A 24011-nucleotide genomic window follows, 5' to 3' on the forward strand; every position below is an offset into this window, starting at 1 on the left:
TCCTGTCTTCCCTGGCCCCCTCTCTAGGGCTTTGGCTCTTTCCCTCAGTCCCCAAATTATGGCTTTAGGTCCTGCCTCCCCCAGCCCCCCATCTATTGCTTCAGCTCCTGTTTTCCCCAAACCCCCATCTATGGCTTCAGCTCCTGCCTCCCCCAGCCCCCCACCTATGGCTTCGGCAGTTATCTATGCTTCAGCAGTCAGCATCTCTACAGATGTCAAACCAGTCTTTGACATCAAAGCTATGGATGCACCTCCTCCTCAGACTTTACTATCTAGTCTACCTCTGACTCCAAGGAGAACCACTACTCATACCACATGGCTCTTCCTGGTTCTGAGAACACAGCACCCAGTGGCAGCGATGCCTGGACCAGAGCCTCGACTTATTTACCTGTGGACGTGGTCAACAGAGGTACCCATGTTTCAAGTGAAGCTTGAAACCCAGAACTCACCATTGAACCCACATCTGGGGCCAACAATAGGAAGAAGCCTAACAAGTCTCTTCCACTGGGAAACCCATTAGCCCTAGCACAAGATGAAAAGCTAACCTCTTCTGCAGTCCAGCCACCCAGAGGAAGGATAATGGATTCAGGTTTACCAGATTCCCTGTCTTCCACCACCACCATCAACATGCAGCCGCCCTCTGTCTACAGCTCAGGTATTTTCCCCAGGGATGTATCTGCTACTTCTGGTTTTGGAATGGATACCACAGTGCCCAGTACTGGAGACAGTAGCTTGCTGTCTGCTAGTACCACATGAGGCCCACTGTTGATGGGGCTGCAGCCTCTATGGCTGGTGGGAGTTTTGGGTTGGTGTGAATGCCCTAGGCCTCACTTATTCAGAAGCATCTGGCCCACCTCACTTTTGCACAGAACTGTGTGGGACACCCAGCACCACCTGTGTTCCTACTGTGGCCAGATCACCTTGGGCTCATCTCATTGCAGCTGGCTGCTGCAGTAGGAACAGCAAGCCCCCATCCCAGCATCCGGGCACATATCTGGTTCCAACTTGAATCCAAACGCCTGGGGTCTCCTTCAGCCAAGTCCAGGTGGTAGAGTCACGGCAGGGGAAACCACCATCCTTATGGTTAGGGGTCGGGGTGTTACCACTTCCCATCACTGCACCCAGGACCCACATGAGTGTAGACAATCTACAGTTACAAATCCCATCACCACGAAGAAGAAATTTGTGTCAAGGGACAAGTCAATTTCAACTTTTCACTAGAACAACACTGCATCCATTGGATTTGCAAGTGTGAGACCCACCCCTGGCTTGAAACCCACTAGAAGTTCCACCTGACTTCCAAACACAAGGGGTCCACCTGCCCAAGATCCAAGTGGTGGTGGTATAGGAGGGAACGTCATCATTCCCAGGAATGGAGGACCTGGTATCCACACTTCCCATCAGTACAACTGGGACCCACCTGGCCAATACACCATGGGTGAACACATGGAAGGAGCCACATCTCATCTAGGATGGGAGGCCCCAGTGTCAGCACCTGCCACTGGGCTCGGAACTCATATATGCAAAGCAAAGAGCGGGTGACGGGGGCCAGCACCTCACCCGCTGTGACTGGGTACACTTCTGCTGTCCCATTCACACAAAGCACCCAGGCCTCCCCAGCCCAAACCCACGTAGTACGATGGGGGATAGCACCATATATATTTAGAGAGGAACGTCTGCACTCAGAACTCCTGGGACCCCAACTCAGGGCACCCCTCTGACTTTGGAGGAGCACGATGTTGCGTTTAGCAGCAATGAGCCAAAGGACCACATGCTCAGCGATATGCACGAGTAGGTGTGTGTTGTATGTGCATGGGTGAGGAAGGTGGGTGTGTGTGTCGTGCAGGCTGAGAAGCATCTGAGCCCAGTTCAGAACTACATACCAGAATTGAGAAGTTCCATTTGGAGGATGGAAAGTAATCTGCATGTATCATCCACTATGCCATCCCTGGTTTGACTGTAAACTTGGCCGACCCAAACTTCTGGATATTTTCCCTACACTTGGAACTGGCAAGTTCTACTGCTGTCTTTAGCTGCTTCTTCTGCCCCTACCCATTTGCCTCAATGGACACTTATCTTTCCCAGCTTTATGGACAAATATGTATATAGGTAATTTATATATAAGTAAAAACTTATTCCTGTTAATCTACTACTGTTTGTGTGTCTTTACCCATTGATATATATGAGTCATGATGTGTTGAGGCAGACTTAAGGTTGTAAAATTTTCTGGGTCCCAGTGACTGGGTTGTGGAGCTAGGCATACATTATGACCATGTGTGCTGACTTCTGAACTCTGCTTTGAGTGTAAGGAGTGACAGTCCAGGAAGAACTAAGGTCCAGAGGAGGGAGAGACAGGGCAGCTCATCCTTACTTCTCTATGTCTCTCTCTCTCCCCCTGCACCACTCGAACCACACCAGAGGCCAGACAATCCCTGATGTGTGAAGAGGAAACACACTTTATGGTTTTCGTTTTTGAAAACGTTTAAATGTCTCTTTTGTGCATCTTTTGATCCAATTGAAACTTAGGCCAGTCATCTTTGTATGTTCCCACTTCACCCAGAGAGGATGGACTTTGTATCCAGGTTCATGTGTCTGGAGAAACAAAGGAAGAGTCCATGCCTGCTCTGTAATTGTTGAAAATTTAAGTTTACTTCAAGTTGATCATACTGCTTAAAGTATCAGAAAAGATTCTCTTCAATAACTGGCTTGGCTCTGAGATAGGCTGCTAAAATACCAAACATAAGAGGTATAACTGTGTCCAGTTCTTGCAGACCCTAGAGTTTTGCTGGGCCTCCAGGAGGTTCAATAAAGGCAAAACTCCTGACTCTCTGTAGCCTATCCTGTAGTCAGAGGGGAGAACAGAAATCAGTGTAAATTATCTGACAAGTTGGTGGTGTGGTTTAGTTGCTAAGTTGTGTCAGACTCTTTGCAACCCCAGGGACTGTAGCCCACCTGTAGGCTCCTCTGTCCACAGGATTTTCCAGGCAAGGATACTGGAGTGGGTTGCCATTTCCTTCTCCAGGGGGTCTTCCTGACCCAGAGATCGGGCCAGGTCTCCTGCATTACAGGTGGATTCTTTACTGACTGAGCCTCCAGGGAAGCCTAGTAACAAATGCAACAGAGATTGAGCAGTGTATGGGCAGAGAAACAAGGTGTTCCAGTTAAACAGTAGAACAGGATAAGTCTTACTGGGAAGGTGGAGTTTGAACAGTGTAGCGGGAGGGAACTGAGTCAGATACCTGAGGAAAAAGCATTCCAGATAATGGGAATAACCTCTCCAAGGCCCAGAAGAAGGACACCAATGTCCTAAGGGAAAAGCTAGTAAATAATGCGGCTGGAATAAAGTCAGAAAGTGGGAAGGGAGAAGAGAAGAGGAAAGGAGGATGGAGAAGATGTGGATTGAATTGTGGCATCATCATTTATTGATTGTGTGATCACAAAGTTAATTCAACCTTCAAACGTTTCAGTGAAATCAGTGATTTTCCTATGGCCAATTTACCTCACACGAGTTTTGGAAGGATAAAATAACACAGGGAAATGAATTATAAGCCACTGTTATTATTCTACACATAAAGACAGATAGACAGACAGATATAGAGAGTTAAGACAATTTTTTTGTCCCCCTCCACAGATTCATATATTGAAGCCCTATCCCCTTATGTGTGATGGAATTAGGAGATGGAGTTTTTAGGAGGTAACTAGGTTTAGAAGAGGCCATGAGGGTAGAGCTGTCATGATAGGATTAGCTCTTATAAGAAACAGAAAAAACACGAAAGCTTTCTCTCTCCACCATGTGAGGAGGACACAGCAAGGAGATGGCCATCTACAAGCCAAAAATGGAGGACTCACCTGGAAGTGTTTCTGCCTTGCTCTTAAGACTTCCCAGAAGTGTGAAATGTCTCTTGTTTAAGCCACTTAGTCTATGCTATTCTGTTATAGCAGCCTGAGGTGAGTAGGGAAAGGATAACTGATAGCTACATAGATGGAGATAGAGCATGCATATGTATACTTAATGAATTACTTCAAATGTCCTCACCAGGCAATTCAAATAGGAGATTCCCATTTTAAACGGAGCATAAAAGTGCTTGCTTTCATGAAGTATACAGATGGAAAAATACTCCAGCCTAAAAATGCACAGCACTGAGCCTAATGCAACATTTCTGAGATTAGTCCTGCAAAACAAAGAACACCATCACAGATAGGCCGACAGCCTCCTCCCGGCACCCTGCCGCCTGATTCATTTACTCCAAGTTGTTCCTTCCGACTCCAGAGGATCAAAGCTCCTGTTGCCTGACTTCAGACACTCTCCTTCCCTACCAGAAGCAGGGTTGAAATACAGTTTGCTTCTAATAGTTCCACACCTTCTCTCGGCCATGCAGGACAACATTACCAGGGACAATTTTTAACTTTTAAAATTTATAATGCTTTTCATTAAAAAACAAAAATCCTTCAAAGCTGAAAAGAACAATTCTGATAAGGCAAGCACTTAGCAAATGTATGAGATATAAAGATGATTTTGAATTTCATGTTTTAATGCATTTACACAGTTGAAGCTACATCTAAATAAATGGAAATATTGTTATGAAAATACTATGTGGACATGATAGCATCTCAAATACAGAAATTCAACTTTTCTAACCCCAGTTCCCCTCTCCAGAGACAGTTTTTGGCCACAGGAATGTTGCCCCCATAATTCTAGACATTATGTTTATCTGCTGTATCCATTGTAGATCCATTTTAGCACCCTAGCATGAGGCAGGAAGATAAACTCCTACCCCCACTACTTCTCATCCCTCTTCCCTCCAATACATCATATTCATTTCATCACTTCTGCTGCCTCTCTTCTGTAATGCCATGCAATTTTTGCTGGCTTTTATTGAAGGGAGAAGTAGTAGCCTAGTGGCTAAAAGCCTTGGTTCTGGAGATGGACCACTTGGCTTGGAAGCTTTGTTCTTCAGTATATTAGCTCTGCAATCCTGAGCAATTTACTCAACCTTCCTGGGCCTCTGTTTCCTCACCTGTATGATGAGGAACTGGATGATAACCACCACTGCATGGAGTTGCTCGTGATGATGCAAATAATAACACATCTGCAGCCTTCAATGTCCAACACACGGAAGCTCTCAAGAAATATTAGCTATAGGACATAGCTACAGTACTCACTTTCACTCTAATCTCATCATTTTCTTTATGCCTGAGACTGCTTGTGCCCCCAGTTCTGTCTTTCCCCTTGTACAGCTCACCTTTGGTCAATAGCATGTTTGCTTTACCTGTGATGATAATATTTATAATTTGTTATGCAAACACAACAAAGTGTCCTGTGTTTTATTTACAGGTTGATGCTATGGGTTGAAAACCAGTAAGTTAAATTAACTAAGTTCTGCTCGGTCCTGGGGACAACAGAATGGTAGAACTGTATTTCCCTCTCTGTAGGTATGATGCTCCTACTTCTGTCTCTATCATCAACTGTTTAAACTCATGCTGTATTTCAGTTTGCTTTTTCCTTCAACTGCTATTTTCTCACAAAATTTCATTACTTCTCCTAAAATCTGACCCACCTTCTTTTGTTCTCTTGAACCATTTCCCCAGAATAAACTATTTTTAAAATGTTCAAAGGCAACACTGTTTCCTTGCCTGGATCCCCTCCTCTTTCAGAACCCTTGCCCCTCCCCCTCCTCAGTTTGAAGCTCTAAGACCAAAGGAAGCATAAGACCCTGAAAGAAAAGAGACCAAATTGCTTTCAGGTTAGACTGGAAATAACGACTAGTTACTGATCATGAAAACGGCATAATTCTGGCCCCATCACTCCTAATTTCCTTGCCTTGTGGGAGAGTTAACAATCTGGATTTCAACCAGTACTTCAGGTGATTATGAGCCAGGCAGTCCTTATTCCATACTGTGCCCAATACTGGTCTAGGCCACAAGTGAGATCTCACCTAGGGCCTCTTATATTTCTTAAGATTAGAAATTTTGTGTGGAACTTCAGGCTAAAACTCTCTTTATTATCAAGCAGGGCATTTCCCCCACATATACCTCTCAAGAAATAGCAGGTGGCTTGTGGAAGATTTGAGAATTCCAGACTCATGAATGCATGTCTTTCTTGTCGCCAATATTTTCTTCTCAGAGATCCAGAAACACCCTTGCCTATGCTGAGCCCACCCAGGCCCTCCCTGGACCGGTCGCTGCCGTCACCCAGGGTGACGAGAGGCGAGGGGCTGCCTGAGCAGCAGCTGACACCTCACCTGAGACGGAGCCGGGCGCGGGTTCCTCAGCAGCCCCGGGACAGGAGTGTCGCCCTCAGACGCTCCTCTCAGGCCTGGAGAACGCCACGGGTGCTAAGTGTTGGAGCCACAATGTGGATCTCCCGTATTTGCCCAAGGTGGAAAGGCTAGGAGAGACAGAAAAACGAAGCAAACTTGAGAAACAGAACCAGGCTTGAAAAGTTGTCTCTCTGAGATAAGTGGCACTTTTGTCTTAAATTCACGCTAAGTTGGAGATCACACACCTTTGGTTTTTAAATTGGCAGATACTTGTTTTACAATGTTGTGTTGGTTTATGCCATACAACAAAGCAAATCAGTCATGATTATATATATATATATAATATATACATTATATATAATATAAACATATAATTATCTATATCTATATCTCCCCTTCCTCTTGAGCTTACCTCAGCCCTCCCCTCACTCCCCTCCAGGCCATCACAAAGTACCAGGCTGGGCTCTCCGGGTTATCCGGCAGCTTCCCACTAGTAGCTATTTCACACGTGATCATGTCTATATGCCAATGCTACTTTGTGGCGACATGGATGAACCGAGACACTTTCTTAGAAGTAGGTTTTCAGAACATGGAGGAAAAATGAAAGCTTATGTCCAAAGAGATGGGGATGTGTGTGGGGGAGGCGGGGGGACAGTGAGATAAAGGGTGCAAAACATAAGCTCTGTCCATTTTTAATTTGCTGCTGGACTAGCCCAGGCTGTTGTACAGAAATCTGAAAACACTAAATGTGGTGAAATAGCCACATGGACAATTGCTCAAAAATACTTTTCTGTTCCCCTTGAAACAGAATGATTTTACTGATTTCATCAAATACATACCTCAAAGTGATGACAGAAAGTTGAGTAAGTTATGTGCTGGGAATTGCACTTATGATTATTAGCAAGCACAATTACAGTGCTTACACTATAACAAGTACTATTTTAAGTGCTTAGCAAGTGCTTAAACCCATTTAATCCTCACAATTGCAATCTTAGGTAGGTGGTATTTATAATACTGACTTATTTTTTTGAAACTGAGGCCCAGAGAGGTTAAAGAGCCTGTCCAATGTCACACAGTAAGTAGATGGCAAAAACCCAGGATTAAAACAAACCATCTATACTTTCATCACTTTGCTATGTCACCTTATTACAAGTTATGTTTAGGGAAGGGACAAAAATGACAAGACTCAACTAAAAGGAAAAGGGAGAAATGAGAAAATGACTGATCCTAGAATCTAGGCAGGGTTTAGGCTCAGGAATTTCTGGTGATGAGGTCTGGAAATAAGAATAAGAACTTTTTGGGAATATTAATTTGGGGTAGTATCTGAATCCATTGAGAAATGACTTTGTTTTCTTTAAAATTTATAAAGACCAGTTGGATGAAGAGTCATAAAGGAGAGGAAAAGAAGATGGTGGCTTAAGTAACGTCTTACTTAAGTAACCTCTTCCCTCTCGTTAGGACTTCCTGGGTAGCTCAGTTGGTAAACAGTCTGCCTGCAATGCAGGAGACCCCAGTTTGATTCCCAGGTCAGGAAGATCCCCTGAAGAAGGGAAACTGCCCACTCCAGTACTCTTGGGCTTCCCTCGTGGCTCAGTTGGCAAATAATCCGCCTGCAATGCAGGAGACCTGGGTTCGATCCCTTGGTTGGGAAGATCCCCTGGAGCAAGGTATGACAACCCACTCCAGTATTCTTGCCTGGAGGCTCCCCATGGACAGAGGAGCCTGGGGGGCTATGGGGTCTCCAAAGAGTTGGACATGACCGAGCAACTTTTACTTTCCTTCTAATTAATAGAGGTGAGAGGACCTGTGGAGAAGGACAGAGCTCTCTCTACTAGCTGTCCAGACATGTTACCAGGATGAACAAGGAGAAAAACGGCAACCATTGTACTGGATCTGATGATCCCGCAAAGCCAAGGATTCAGGTTTTTAAGAATGGCTTATGATGGCAAACCTGCTGCATGCCGCTATTCCACTAAGTGTGCTTCCAGTCACACATTTTAACTGGGGTAATAGTTCCTAAGAGGTGCACATTTGTTCCACTAAGTGTGCTTCCAGTCACACATTTTAACTGGGGTAATAGTTCCTAAGAGGTGCACATTTGTTCGGTACGGTTGCTGTAATATTACTACAAACTTGGTGGCTTAAAACGAAACACATTTTCTTACGGTTCTGGAAGACAGAGGTCCAAAACCAGTTTCACTGGACTGAAATCAGGAGTTGGTAGGACCATTCATGCCCCCTCTAGAGGCTCTAAGACAGAATCTGTTTTCTTGTCAGCATTCCTTGGTTTCTGGCTGCATCAATCCAAACCTAGCTTCATCATCACTTTCTCTTTGGAGTCAAATCTCCCTCTACCTCTCTCTCGTGAAGACACCAGTGATTACTGAGTGTCCATCCAGGTAACCCAGGAGAATCTTCCTATCAATAACCTTAATTTAATCCCATTGGCAAAATCCCTTCTGTCATTTAATGTGACATTCACAGGTTCTGGGCATTAGAATATGGATATTTAGGGACAAGGGTATTATTCAGTACACAACAAGGAAGATACAGTTATGTTTCTCGGTTGCAGGAAATGAAGTTTAGGAGAGCAATTTTTCCCAGGTTTTACAATCTCCAGAGTTGAGGTTTAAATCCTGGCAGTCAGAGTTTAGGACACACTCTAAACAATTTCAATCTGTGTCCTTAACTACTGCATACTACTTGGTTAAGAGTCACACACAGGTATCAAGACCCAATTGAATAAAACATGATGTACTGTCTCATCTTTCACTTGTGTATTTCTGAATCTGGCCCAGCGCAGAAGAGTCCAGAAAATTGTTAAGCAGGGTTACTAAGAGAAAGCATTTCCTGTTTGATTTGCACTGAGTAATGAAAGGTTGCTATTTTTTTTTAATTGAATATGCCACCAAGTAGTGTTATCACCATTTTATATACTCAAACAACCAAACAACAACAAAAAGCTATGGATGCAAAGGTGTCAGGGTCATGTCTAAAGGCATCCTGCTGGAAAAAGAGCTGGGTACCAGATGCCGAGACCCGGATTCAGCCCATCCGTCCTGACTAAGCACCTATTCAGAGATTGTGACTCACCACCCAGCACCTGAGTCTTTATATCCCAGCTTCAAGATGGAAATTAGTTGAGGGATCACAGACACTTGTACTAATCACCAATTCATAATCTGCTAACCCCTTCCTTTGTGGGAGAGAACCTGACATTTCTAAAATCCTTTTCTGCCTGAGAGCGAGCAGAGCTGCCCTTGCTCCTCTGGCCATGACCTACTGTGCTTTGAAAAGGAGATTTGGCAAGTGCAGCTGCAAACACATCTACAATATCACACATCTATAGAAAATTCCAACCAGGTTTTAGGCCCAGTCACATTACATTTTTCTGAGGATCAGTAATGATTTGCTGAGGATCAGTAATGCTCTCCGTATGCTAGCTGACAAGGGCATGATCTCTGTGCTTATTATATTCCATTTGTCAGTTCCTCTCTGACACAGTTGTCCGCAGGATTCCTTAGGAATATTTGAGTTATTTAGGCACTATTTCAGGAGTTGCTCCTGCCTGTATCCTCTCATTTCTTAATCAACAATTCCCAATAAGTAATTCAGCTGAGGTAGGTTATGAGAGGCATTCTTCCCTACTCCATGTGAATCTACACCCTGTACATCTGAATCTTCATGCCCTGTAAGTTTCAGATATGTGACATCTCATCCTCCCCATCATCACTATTTTCAGGAGTCAGGACCACAACGGTGACTGGCAAGTTCATCAACCTTTCTGAAAGGTTGGGTGTGTTGAGTCCTGCCCTGAAAAAGTGCCGCAGACAGGTTCCGGAGGCTGGCTAAACTTCCGGGGACCGACCCCCCCCTGCAGCCTGGTACTACCAGGAACGGACACAGAGCCCTTGGACACCCACCGCCGCTGTAGCCCGCGCTTTCTTCCTTATATAGAAGGACCTGACCTGGACGCCTGGCCTTGATATAAAACCTCTCCCCACCTCTCCTTCCTCGCAGACTCCCTTTGTCTCCTCACTCACCCGCCCCTCCCCGGGAGTTCTGCCCGAGAGCGACCGCCCAATAAAGGCCTTCACCACTGGTCCTTAGAGGTGGCTCTTTCTTCCCGCAGCGTTTTCTAACACTTTCCATTTCTTTCCCTCTTGATTGTCTCAGAGTGATTTGCGAGAGACTGTGCGATTCGATTTTTTGAAAAGCTCAGTGGTCCAGAGACAATACTAGAATTCGGCCCTGGAGAAACACACATTCTGCTCATTGTTCTCTCTCTCATAGAACAGAAAAGAGACTCACCCATCACACAGTTACGCAAGGTTTACCTGTGTGCACTGCTAAGGATTTGGATAAGACTGCTAATACTCCGTGTTTCCTACAGGAAGATACTTTGCATTCCATAAAATTAAATCCATACCATATGAGAAATTTAGTCTAACCTCTTATCTATTGATTCATGAGGTTTGGCTCACTGAGATTTCCCCCTCATTCTACGGTGAAAAAAGGGAATTGTTGGCCAAAGACATCATCAAATGTTTATGTTTCCAAGTTTGCCAGTTATCTTTAACTCTATTTGGGTTGCCTTTTGCTATGCAGAATTCTTTCATTTTTCTGAAGTCAAAGCAACTCTCTTTTTTATCTCAATTTCACACTCCGCTTAGAGAAAGACTTCCTCATAACAAGATACAAATTCTCATCCTACAGGCCTCTAGGTATTTGTTTCTTACCATGGGACATTACTCAACATATGCTATACAGGCAGTTCTCACTCTGAACAGTTTGCTCATGCATGAATTTCAGTTCAGTTCAGTTCAGTCACTCAGTCATGTCCGATTCTTTGCAATCCCATGGACTGCAGCACGCCAGGCCTCCCTGTCCATCACCAACTCCCAGAGTCCACTCCAACCCATGTCCATCGAGTTGGTGATGCCATCCAACCATCTCATCCTCTGTCGTCCCCTTCTCCTCCTGCCCTCAGTCTTTCCCAGCATCAGGGTCTTTTCAAATGAGTCAGCTCTTCGCATGAGGTGGCCAAAGTATTGGCGTTTCAGCTTCAACATCAGTCCTTCCAGAGGACACCCAGGACTGATCTCCTTTAGGATGGACTGGTTGGATCTCCTTGCAGTCCAAGGGACTCTCAAGAGTCTTCTCCAACACCACAGTTCAAAAGCATCAGTTCTTCTGCACTCAACTTTCTTTATAGTCCAACTCTCACATCCATACATTACAGTTATTTAATTAAATAATGCCTATCCCACAACAGAACAAACAAATTTCAGATACCGGCATGTATTAACTGTGAGGAAGTGCCAAACTTCACAGCTGTTATCAAGTTCACAAACCACCACGGTAATGATAGATGTATATCACAATTAGAGAACAGTCAGGCCCCATCTTTCAAAGTCTCTGGGCTAATTTGGCCTTGGAGTACAGAATGAAACAGGGCAAAGGCTAACAGAGCTTTGCCAAGAGAACACACTGGTCAGAGCAAACACCCTCTTCAAACAACACAAGAGAAGCCTCTACCCATGGACTTCACCAGATGGTCAATACCAAAATCAGACTGATTATATTCTTCACAGCCAAAGATGGAGAAGCTCTATACAGTCAGCAAAAACAAGACCAGCAGCTGACTCTGGCACAGATCATGAACTCATTGCCAAGTTCAGACTGAAATTGGACAAAGTAGGAAAAACCACTAGACCATCCAGGTGTGACCTAAATAAAATCCCTTAGAATTATATAGTGGAAGTGACAAATAGATTCAAGGGATTCGATCTGATAGTGGCTGTAGAACTATGGATAGAGGTCTGTGACATTGCAGGGAAGGCAGTGATCAAGAACATCAACAAGAAAAAAACGCAAAAGGCAAAATGGTTGTCTAGGAAGGCCTTACAAACAGCTATGAAAAGAAGTGAAAGAAAAAGGAGAAAAGGAAAGATATCCCCATTTGAATACAGAATTCCAAAGAATAGCAAGGAGAGATAAGAAAACCTTCCTCAGTGATCAATGCAAATAAATAGAGGAAAACAATAGAATGGGAAAGACTAGAGATCTCTTCAAGAAAATTAGAGATATCAAGAGAACTTTTCATGCAAAGATGTTATAAACAGTGAAACATCCCAGAAAAGTCAAGTCAGAAGCACTTCTAGAATAGTGATGTGAGGAACTCTGTGGATCCTCTTCCCAATAAAAAACAAATGATCAAAGTATGGAAAACAATTTAAATATGTCTGGAAGCCATCCTAAGGTCATATAACAAATGGAGAAATACTTATTCAAGAAAATCTGCTAACTTTTAGAAGAACAGAGTCAGTGCCATCTGAACCATGCCTTGCCCCCTTCCTTTCCCAGGTATAGTGACAGGAGGTCTAATCTAGGCTTGGGAAGTTAAGAAGATGGAGTAAGTCTTTCATGACAGTCCAAGCCTAGGGTTATGGTATCTGCCAAGAGGAGCAGACCACCTATTTCTCATCCCTTCCTCTCCCAGCTTCATGTGGCTAAAGCTCTATTTCAGGCAAAAATGACTGAGAAGGTAGAGGCTCTCTTCCTCTACCTGGGCCTTGTTGTAGGACAAAAGTTCCACAGCAGCCGTGACAGGCTGAGAATACTAGACCTTAAGCATCCTCGTCTTAGTTCACGAGTATAGCTAAGGTTCCATGTTAGGAGGAGAAAGCCAAGACGACCATACAGTATCTTTGCCTAGAACTCTGCTCATAGAACATGGGTGTCTCTGCAAGAGAAACAGGGTGCTGTCCTCACCTTAAACTCTGAAGCAGTAGCAGGTACATTCTGCCCGGGAAGAAGAGGAAGCCTAAAAGCACAGAGCACTCCATACTTCTCCTTAAGAGGACTCATCTTATATTGAATGGAGTGTGGAGAAGTTCAAGCCTAAGGACACTGGAATCACCAGTGGTGATTTTGGTGATAAGTAAATTAGTTGGGGCTTATAGCTCTGTGACAGCAATACGAGAAAAGGCAGAACAGCTAGAAGGTTAGTAGAAATAACTGAGGAAAGAAGTAGCAGGGTCCTCCTGGGGGTGGAGGAAGCCTTAAAATGTGACCTCAAAGACAACTCCTACAGAAGTTGCAGAAGCACTGGAATCAGATTGTTTCTGTTCAAGCAGAATCAGATCAGACTTCAGAGTAATTTATTTACCAGGGTGTTGTCAAAACAATAGAGCAATCAGCTAGAAATTCGCATAGGCTAACTGTGGCATCTGATACCAATGCAGATATGTCATCTGCAACTAAAGCAGAATCCTCAAAGGGAGTTCATTGAAAGAGATAGTCAAAGAGGACAGAGATAAAACCATTTTAACCCAGTGGGGTAGGAGGAGTCATACTCAAGCCTGCACTCTCTAAGCTCAACATTAAGGGTTGCACATTTGGGGAAAAACTAATTTCACTCAGCTAAAACAAGCAACTAACTAGAAAATAAATGCCAACAAACAAGTAGACTAGTTAACAATGATAGTCCTAGAAATAGGGAGTTAGTATCAGAACTGATACAATGTATTATCAAATATCCAGTTTGGAACTAAAAAAGTACCAACTATGAGAAAGGCAAATAAACAAGAAAGCATATTTTCAGGATTTAAAAGAACAGGCAAAGGAAACTGCATTTTAGAGAGCCCAAATGTACTTTGAGGAGAGAAACTCTAAAGTAGCTATTACAAATACCTTCAAAGAACTAAAGAAAGTCACACTTACAGAATTAAAGGAAGATATGATGATAATGTCTCATCTATTAGAAAAGATCAATGAAAAATAGAAATGATAAATTGAACCAAAAGGAAATTCTGGAGTTCAAAAAGCCCAATAACCAAACAAAAATTCTGCTTCAGGGGTCAACAGGAAATGGGAGTTAGGAGAAGAATAAACCAGTAAACACGAAGACAGGTTGATAGAGATCACAGAATCTGAGAGCAGAAAAAAAAAATAAGAATGAGGAACAATGAAAAGAGCCTTGGAGAAATGTAGGACACTATTGAGCATACTAACGTACGGATCCATTCTTCATGGATTCTGCATTTGCAAATTTGACGACTTGCAAAATGTGTTTGTAACCCCCCAAACAGACACTCAGCGCAAGTTCACAGTCATTTACAAACTTATATAAAAAGTAATGAATCATCTGAGTCACCCAAAACATGTTCTAACTGAGGTCAAATCAGGCAACACACTGCCCTGTCATTTCAGCTCTCACACGGGAACAAGTTTCTTTTCTGACCTATACTTAGTGTCAAGTTTTTCATGTTCTTGTGCTTTTTTTGTGACTTTGCTATTTTAAATGGCCTCAAGTGTAGTGAAGTGCTGTCTACAAGCACAAGACGGCTGTGATGTGCTTTTTAGGAAAAAATGTGTGTTAGATAAGCTTCATTCAAGCATGACTTATAGTGCTGCTCACTATGAGTTCAATGTAACAAATCAACAATACTTTACATTCAGGAAAAAGAAGAGGGGATTTGTTTTGTATGTGACACTGCTCCATAAAGTGCTAAGGTAATATCCATAGTATGTGATGAAGCTACGGAAAGGTAGAGTTTTACAGATAAACTTTTCAGATAACTTGTAGATTTGTGAGTTGATGAACAATTTTTTTAAAATGCAGTGTACAGATTGCTTTGAGGCTGAATTCCAAAGAATTTTATGGTCAGTTAATGAAAACACGACCAATTCCTTACAAAGTCTTCTAAAAAACAGAAGAGGACAGAATACTTCTCAACTCATTCTATTATTTCAATTTACCCTGATGCCAAAACTGGACAAATACAAGAAATACCCATACATAATTTGAGATAATGTGGGTGTGGGATTTGATCTATTCTCAAGAATGAGGACTATTTCTGGCTTAGAAGTGAACCACAGTTCTGATGATAATAATTCATATTAGTATGTGTCTGTGTTGTAGTGCTCAATTGTTTAATCTTCAGTCTTAAATATTGTTTCATGGCTGCAATTCCATCAAACAATATGTATATAATAAATTACCTGCCCCCCAATAGAGAAGAAAATCTTAAACAGCTGCAGTGATTATTATCAGAAACTTTATATACAGCCATAACATCAAACAGTGCTGCTGGTGTTTAGTCGTTAAATCATGTCCTACTCTTTGTGCCCTGAAGGACCGCAGAATGCTTCCCTGCTCTTCACTATCGCCCAGAGTCTGCTCAAACTCCTTGAACTGGTGACGCCGTTCAACTGTCTCATCCTCTGTGGTCTCCTACTCCTCCGGTACTCAGTCCTTCTCAGCATCAGGGTCTTTCCCAAAGAGCTGGATAGCTCAAACAGTGATACATATATAATTTATCATGTGATCAGATGATAATAGTCTTCTTCAGCCAAAGCTGATAAATCACAAAAACGAAGGACTGAAACCTGATGCCAAAATAATTTTCTCTTCCTGTGTTAAACAATACAGAGACTGAGCAAACTTCCTCTGACTATGTTAAACAATACTGAGAATAAGCAAAGTAAAATTAGGTTTTTGCTCCAGGGAATACTCCCTCCTAGAAGAGAAGACTGAGCAAATAAGAGCAGTTGACTTATGGAGACTAAACTTATTTGTCACACCTTACTTCAAAACCCTCACTTCCCTGTACATGCCAATCCAAAGCAGTTATATCATAAACTCTGCCCGGTCCCAGCTGGTTCCCTCTCTTGCAAGATTCACCTGAAAATTACTCTCTAAAATTCTAAAATCATGCAACTATTCCCCACCTCCCCGGTTTTCCCCTTCAGAGATGTTACCAAGCGTGTGACAGCTATAGTGTATTTTCCCTTATTGCAATATGTCAAATAAATTTAGCTTTACTGAATTCAGGATTTTCTGTTGATCTTTAGGGGCTGTTGGCACACCCCTTAAGATTTTTATATTCTATTGGACAGTGAGTTTTTAAAGACAGGCTCTTATACTCTACTCTCCAAGTATATGTCAGAAAGTACCTCCCAAAAGAATGACTGCATTCACCAGGCAGTTAAGAGAAACCTATGAAACTGAAACACTGCCTTTTATTTTAAAAATAACTATAGTGGAAGAACAAATGCACTATAGTCTCATGCTTTAGAGACTAAAAATAATAGTATGTTTTTCATTGCTTTCTAATTAGTGTAGAAATTATCTAAAATGGAAAAATGAAACTCAGAGGATCATATCAGCCTAGAGAAGCAGTAAAATTTGCCACATTTTATAAAGACAGCATTTTAAAGAGAAAAACAGAGGAACATGTAGAAGGGCTTTGAACTAAATCATTCATAATATGATAAGTAATCTACTCCTAAAAGAGGTTTAAAGGTATTTGACAGTATGGGAATGTACTTATTTATTCAATAAATATGTTTTTAAAATTTTTTTTAATAAATATGTTTTAATAACTACTATAGGTTGAGTCAAGTTTTTGGAACTGGTACATAATGGTTAACAAAGCGAATGTTCTCTAAATACATGGGACTTGTATTCTAGTTGTAAGAAGGCAAATCTTTCAGAAGTTAATGCATACATAAATATAGAATTAACCACTTGCGGGAGGAAAAACAAAAGTGAAATTTCAAGTATCTTAGATAATGGAAATAATAGATGACAGGAATGAGATATGTTTCATCGATCTTAAATAAAACAACACACTCGATCTGAGGAGGAAGGACTGAGACCATGTGAAACTCAGCGCTCCACGGGGCCACAGAGAGCTGGACAAAACAGCCCACGACGCACAGGAGACACAGCTCAGCGCCCGAAGCTCTGTTTCCACACGGCGTCTCCAGAAGCGTCAGACAGAGTGACTCTGAGAGAAGCTGCAGCTGGGACTGGTTATGGAACCCTAACAGAGACCAGCTACTGCAGGAGACAGCATTCTAACTCACTGACTGCACTGGGCATTTTCAGTAAACACACATCACAATGCTTACCTAGAATGTACAGGACATAACCTGGTCTGCATTAATACATTTAGGTATCTAAACTCCAAAAGAACACACAAGTGGGATAAAAATCACTTAAGCATGAAACATACACATTTACCCAATCATAATTCAGTACTAAATAAAGAGTTTGAGTTGTCTCAAGGCCCTCTGTGCTGAACTAATTCTTAGAAATGCACATTTTCCCAAGTCTGAGTCAGGAAGAAATACAAAATAGGAACAGGCCAATTGCCAGTAATGAAACAGAACAGATAATTTAAAAACTGCACCCAAAACAAAATGCCAAGACTAGATAGCTTTTACAGGTGAATTCTACCAAACAGAGAAAAGTTGTCATCTATACTTTTCAAGTAGACTCAAACACTGTTAGCCCACAGGCCATAATTTGAGCAACAAGTGTGTAGGAACTATAGCGATAGGTATGTATAAGCCAGTGTCAGTTACCAAGGAATTTCAATAGCAATCAGCAGGAAATGATTGAGCAGGTCTGCAAATCATTTTCGATTTTTCCTACAGAGGTCTTAATCTTCATTGGGAAAATGCAGATACCCAGAGTCTCTGTCCTGGTTTAAGTAGGGCAGACCAGAGGAAACAGGCTTTATGTAGTGTATGCTCAACCACCATAAATGTTGTTGATGAGGTCAACAAGAGTCGAATTTTTTTGTTTGTTTTCTTTTTATTCATCTATACATGCACAGTCTCTGAAACAGAACCTTCCTTTAATAAGAGTTCAATAAGTGTTTGTTGAATTAGATTGGAAGTAAATGAAATCTTTCTGGTCTTATTTTCTAGTTCACCTTAAATATTAAGACTTCTAGTGACATATGGGCTGATTCTCAAAGAGTGTATTTGCTGGAATTATGCTTTCAGATTCTTGCTGTTCATACAGATAAGAAATGTCTCAATATCTTTACTAACTTGAATTCAGCAGCTTACTCTTACTGGGTTTCTGACATCAGAAATACCTAACTTGACTACTTTTCAAAATCATAACATGGATAAATCTAAAGAGCTTTTCTAGTTAGTATATCATGATCATAAAATTCTTGTTGGAAAGATTATTTATTAACAATCCAGCAGCACTCGGTAACCACATTAACACTTCTTACTAAAAAGTATAATTAAATAAGATTTTAATGATGCTAGTATCTCCTTAGAATTTTTAATGTGATAGAAAACTCAGTGCCCTGAGTTTATCATGGAAGCCTAGATTAAAAGCCTAGCTGTCTCATTCTTCAGCAGTGTAGACCCTCTGTAAAATAAGAAACAAATATTATATATATGTATATATATTAGTCAGGGCCCCAGTGTCTGACACAGATCTCTTGGACTTGTAGAGAGAGATACTATCATTACTCTTTGACCCAAGTTCCTGACACAAAGCTCTTGAGACTTTCGTTAATTTACTGAGTGATGGGACCATCTGACACAGAGCTCCTAAGTCCTCTGTGATTTCCTAGGTGATAGGAATATCTTTCTGTTCTCTTGGATGGAGGATGGTCACCAGAAAGAGCAAGCTGGGAGCAGAACTTTGGGACTTTTGGTCCCATCCCCTATTCTCCAGGAGGGGAAAAGGTTGGAAGTGCAGTTTGTGATCATGCTAACATTAGGAATCCTCCATAAAAACCCTAAAAGTACTGGGTTCAGAGTATTTCCCCATTAGTGAACACACCTACGTGCCTGGAGGACAGTGCATTTCAATTATAAAAGGTAGACTCTTGCACTCAAGACCTTTCCAGACCTCATCCTACGTATGTCTTCATCCAGCCTTTCATTTGTAACCTTTATAAAATATAAAATCAGTGAACTGTTTTCCTGAGCTCTATGAGCTGCTCGATCAAATTACTGAATCCAGGGAGGGTACTGTGGGAACCTCCAATTTGCAGCCAAGTTGGTCAGAAATTTTAGGCAACCTGAGGATCTACTACTAGTGATTAGTATCTGAAGTTAGGGGCTGGGGGAGGGGCAGTCTCACAACCCTTAACCAGCAGGCTCTATGCTACCGCTGGTTAGTGTCAGAACTGAATAAAGGATATCAAGCTGGTGTTGGAGATTCAGCGTGGGAAAAATCCCAGACATCTGGTGTCAGAAATGTTATGAACGAGTTGGCCTCTGCTGCTGTTGTTGCTATTTAGTCGCTAAGTCATTTTGAACTGTTTAGAGATACCACCAGGTTCCTCTGCCCATGGGATTTTTCAGGCAAGTACACTGGATTGTGCTGTCATTTCCTTCTCCAGGAGATCTTCCCGACCCAGGGACTGAACCTTCAGCTCCTGCCGTGTCTCCTGCATTATCAGTGGGTTCTTCACTGCTGGGCCACCAAGGAAGCGCTCAACACCCACATATCAAGTGGAAATCACAGCTCACTTGAGACTCTCATGTCAAGCAAAAATAATCACAAAAGTCATTCTAAAAGTCAACAGATGTAAAGAGTATACCAAACTCAGGGGGGTGGCACAGGAGTCAAAGCTTTTTTTTTTTTTTTTTTAGCTTGCAAAGCACTTTAACATTCGTTATCCTGTTTGAATTACCCTAAGAGCATTTTCTAGTGGCAGTGTAAGGGAAGGAACAATATGAACAACCCTCTTTATTTGTGAATATACACATACAAGCATACCTCATTTGACTGTGCTTAGTTTATCAAGCTTCACATACATTGTGGTTTTCACATATTGAAGGTTTGTGGCAAGACTGCGTTGTTAAATGATGGTTAGCATTTTTTAGCAATAAAGTATTTTCAACTGAGGTATGTACTTTTTTAGACATAATACTGTTGCACACTAGACTACAGTATAGTGTAAGCATAACTTTTTTGTGCACTCAAGAGACCAAAAAAATTCATGTGACTCACTTTATCATATTTGCTTTACTGCAGTGGTCTGGAACTGAACCTACAGAATCTCTGAGGTAAAATCCTAAGGCTAAGGGCAGAGGACTTCTCTTTGAGAATTATAGCATTTTGGTGTTTTGAAACATGTGAGCAATGCCTTGTAATTAATTTTCCCACCATCATTATTTTATGTTTAAAAGCTTTAATGTGTGCCCAGATTTCTAAGGTCAATAAACAAATAATATATTCTAAAAAGAAATGGCCCTGAGACAAAAACTGCTTGCCAGTTTGTTTTCTATCATTGATATCTATTGACAAATATGCCAATGGTTGTGCTAATCAATGTCATTTCAAATTTGTATCCTTCCATTCTCAAACACAGACTTGACTAGACGTTTTATTCATATAAATGGAATCTTTTCAAGTACTTTTAAACTTGAAATCATAGGACTTATAATAGTGAGAAATCTACAGTTTAATTAATTACAACACAATTCATTTAAAACTTTTTTTGAGAAACTCAATTTTTTGAAATGTTAGTGTGAGAATCATATAAATCAAGCTCCCCTCTCCTGTAGAATTTTGGCCTGGAGTTTTTAATAATTATTTCAGGAAATATGATAAGTGAGAGAAAGTATAAACACATTTCACAGAACTTCTTATATATATGGCATTATAGTATATCAAACTAAGAAAACGATTCTGCAACAATAAGCAATAATCTTATGACTTGAGATATGCTTACAGATCATTTCCGATCAAGTATGTAATATTTAGTATTTTGATAACAAGAATGGTATAAGACCATCTCTGTTCCTCTCTTAAAATGGAAAATAAAATATTATACATGTCTCCTTCTTATTTCTGTATAATGCTTCCCCCACATGCATTGCGGAGCCAAAACCTGACATGAAAGTTTATGACAGAGTGAGATTGTAAAAATGTATTTTTTATCTGAGACAATTTTGCAATAAAAGCACATTTCAGTCCTTTAAAATAACAGTTGACAAGATTTACTGTATCAAATGTAAGTGTCACACCTCAGTCAGTGGTTAAGATTTCAAACAAACCCCAGCCGCTAAGCTGAAATTGGCTTTTAAAAATCTTTAAGTTAGTTTGTTCCCAGATGAACATTTTTTTTTAACATGAAAAACCACACTTATCATACAGCTTGCAAATTCTCTGGTTTCCATTTACCCATTTTATTATCTTTTTATTACTGACAGAGACAGGAGCCAAGTCAGAGCTACATTAATCCAGAAACCAAAAGTAAGTAGACGACAATATTGTGAATATTAATGCAAGGTGGCAGCTCTTATTTTTCACCATCCCATCCTATTTTTCCTTGGAACCAATTTGTACAAAATGTATTTAAAAATCAGAAAGTTAAAGACAACCAATTTTCAACTCATTGACCTACAAATTTGTCTGATTGCAGGGGACTTCTGTTGTAGCAGGGAGATTAGGAGTGGGTGCTTGAAACTTCAGGTCCCTTGGGGAGGGTGTAATCACTGCTGACAACGCACCCGAGCTGTTTTATGTCTGGGGTAGAAATTGGAGGACATCTAGCCAGTTTATGAGTCCCAAGAGAGGGGGCAACGGATGTCCATAACCGTAACACCTCACTCTGTGGGGAGCCTGTCTAGTTCTTGGCAAGAATTTTAAGCTTCATTTTTCCTGGATAGCGTTCCCTTCTCTCTTTTTCTTTCACTCTCTTGTCTAAGTAAATAAAAGTAGACCTAAAAGTACATTCATACACACACACACACACACACACACACACACAGAAAAGAAAATTAAATGAAGAAAATCTCAACAAATTCGACCTTAGATTTGTTTCACCTATTATGAACACTCAGACTTAGCACCCACTTTCTTTGCAAGTTTATCCCTAATAATGACCAATATTTGTGTACTGCCCTTAGGATTACCAAAGGCATTCACAAATGTAACATCTGCACAATAAAAAGTTTCTGCAGCAGGAATATAGCTCCATCACGCAGATTGCAAATTTTAGTCTTGAAGATGGTTTTTTTGAAACAAAGTCCCTGAGATAGAAATTAAATCTACTTTTCCAGAATTCAAAGTCCAATGATCTTTTCTGTATACTAAATTGATATTTTCAACTTTGAAATGTTTATTAATTGTTTTAATATTTTATATAAAGAATAAATTAAAATTAGACTTCCTACATTCAGCATACTCAAAAAGGTAAACCTATACAGAGTATCCAAGGAGTAAAAATACCAAAACACACAGTGTAAAATCAGATAGAAGGTGGATGCCAAGGGTCCTCTGGTTCCCTTTCCTTTAAGAGTCCGACCAGCGAAACGTGAAGGGCTGGGACGCAGGGGAGGCGGCAAGCAGGAGACACTGCGCCCTCTGGTCCTGTCACTTGTGTGCTCCCTTGGGAAAATGTGGGACTCACTGAGTATGATTATTTCCAATAAACCCAAAGTGAAGACTACCCAAGTGCCCGTGAGTAGAAGGATGGATTAACAGATTGTGATTTACACAAACAAGAAGAAAACACAAGCAATGAAAAAGAATCATCTTCACTTCACCCAACAGTGAGGCTTTCTTAAATACGCTAATCAGCCAAAAAAAAAAACAAGAGCGAGACACCAAAGAATACACACTATATTACCAAATTTATATAAAATGCAATGCAGTCAAACTAGTCTATAGGTTAAAGGAGGCGAGGAGCTGCTAAAAGGAACTAGTGCAGGGGGTATGGAGGGCTCCGCCTTCATCTGCATGATGGGTGCATAGTTGTGCTTTATTTGTCACAGTCTTTGAAATGAAACATTCATGATATTTGTACTTTCCTCTACATAGAATACACGTCAATAAAACTTGCTAAGGAAGGACATAGTTGGACCTTAAGACTGCATCTGTACCACCATGGATCTCTTGGATTAACTAACTTGTAGGCTTTTTCAGGCTGAAGAACTTTGGAAAAGTGTGGGCTTTGGATCCATTTGCCTGAGTTACAAATCTCCACTGCACTGTGACACTCACTGGCAATGTGTTCTAAGGGAAGTCTCCTAAACCCTCGGTTTCTCCAGTAAAGTTTTTATGGATTTGTGCCCCTCAACTCCCCAGTAGGGACAAACAGCATAAACAGGACAAAAACATAAATGTAAACCATATAAACTGAGAGACTGCAAACAAACTGATGGTATCATTCTTCCTCAGCCCTTAAATATCTTTGAGTTAGTGCTATCACTAGCAAAAAAAAAAAAAAAGAAAAGAAAAAAAATCAAATTCTGTATTAGGAAGGTCTGGTAATAATTCAGTACGGCCAGCAACTCTCCATAGTTTAGTGTCTTCACACAACAGATGTTATTTCTGACACTTGAATGGCCAGTTGGGGTTTCCTCATTTAACGGCCTTCAGAAATCCTGTCCTCGGCTCAGTCTTTGGGATCCTCTCACTGTGTATTTGGAGAAAAGAGACCTTAGGAAAGGTGCATCTGTCCTTAACTGCTTTGGCCCTGAAGATGTGTGTGTTGCTCTCATTTACATTCATTTTAGGGGGAAGCAGCCACAGGGCCCCATCTCTCTGCAAACAAGCTCAGGAAAGTATGACTTTTCATTATCAGTCCATTAGCCACATCTGCCACATTGTCCTTATGTTCTCCTACACAAACTACAGGTAATTTCTGAGGCTCTATCAGTTAGGCATTTCACAACAAAGTCATAGAAATCCCAGGATCATTTGATCTACAAATGCATGTAACTTTGTGAAATATATATTCCAACTGGTTGACTTTAAACTCAATCTAAATACCAACGGATCTACTCACATTTCTGAGAGACAGCTTACATTCATTAACAAATGTTAGTTAGCCTGAGTCTCAACACCAAGGTGTCAGATCAGATCAATCTGAATTGAACACACTTTACTTTTTTGATCTTCAAGGTGAGAGATATCTTGGTGTTGTAGAAAGTACCCAGCACTGGTAACTGGGGTCATGATCCACCTTC

General features: G+C 41.2%; 1 long non-coding RNA gene across 1 annotated transcript in view; it reads right to left on the reverse strand.

Moving 5' to 3' along the window:
* Window positions 1-6262: 6262 nt before the first annotated feature.
* Window positions 6263-24011, reverse strand: part of LOC136176446 (uncharacterized) — a 40438-nt gene continuing 22689 nt past the window's right edge. The window contains exon 3 of the long non-coding RNA XR_010664586.1: window positions 6263-6388. This is a non-coding gene — a long non-coding RNA (uncharacterized lncRNA). The remainder of the gene's footprint in view (window positions 6389-24011) is intronic.

Source organism: Muntiacus reevesi, chromosome 10 (assembly GCF_963930625.1).
Source record: "Muntiacus reevesi chromosome 10, mMunRee1.1, whole genome shotgun sequence".
Lineage (NCBI taxonomy): Eukaryota > Metazoa > Chordata > Mammalia > Artiodactyla > Cervidae > Muntiacus > Muntiacus reevesi.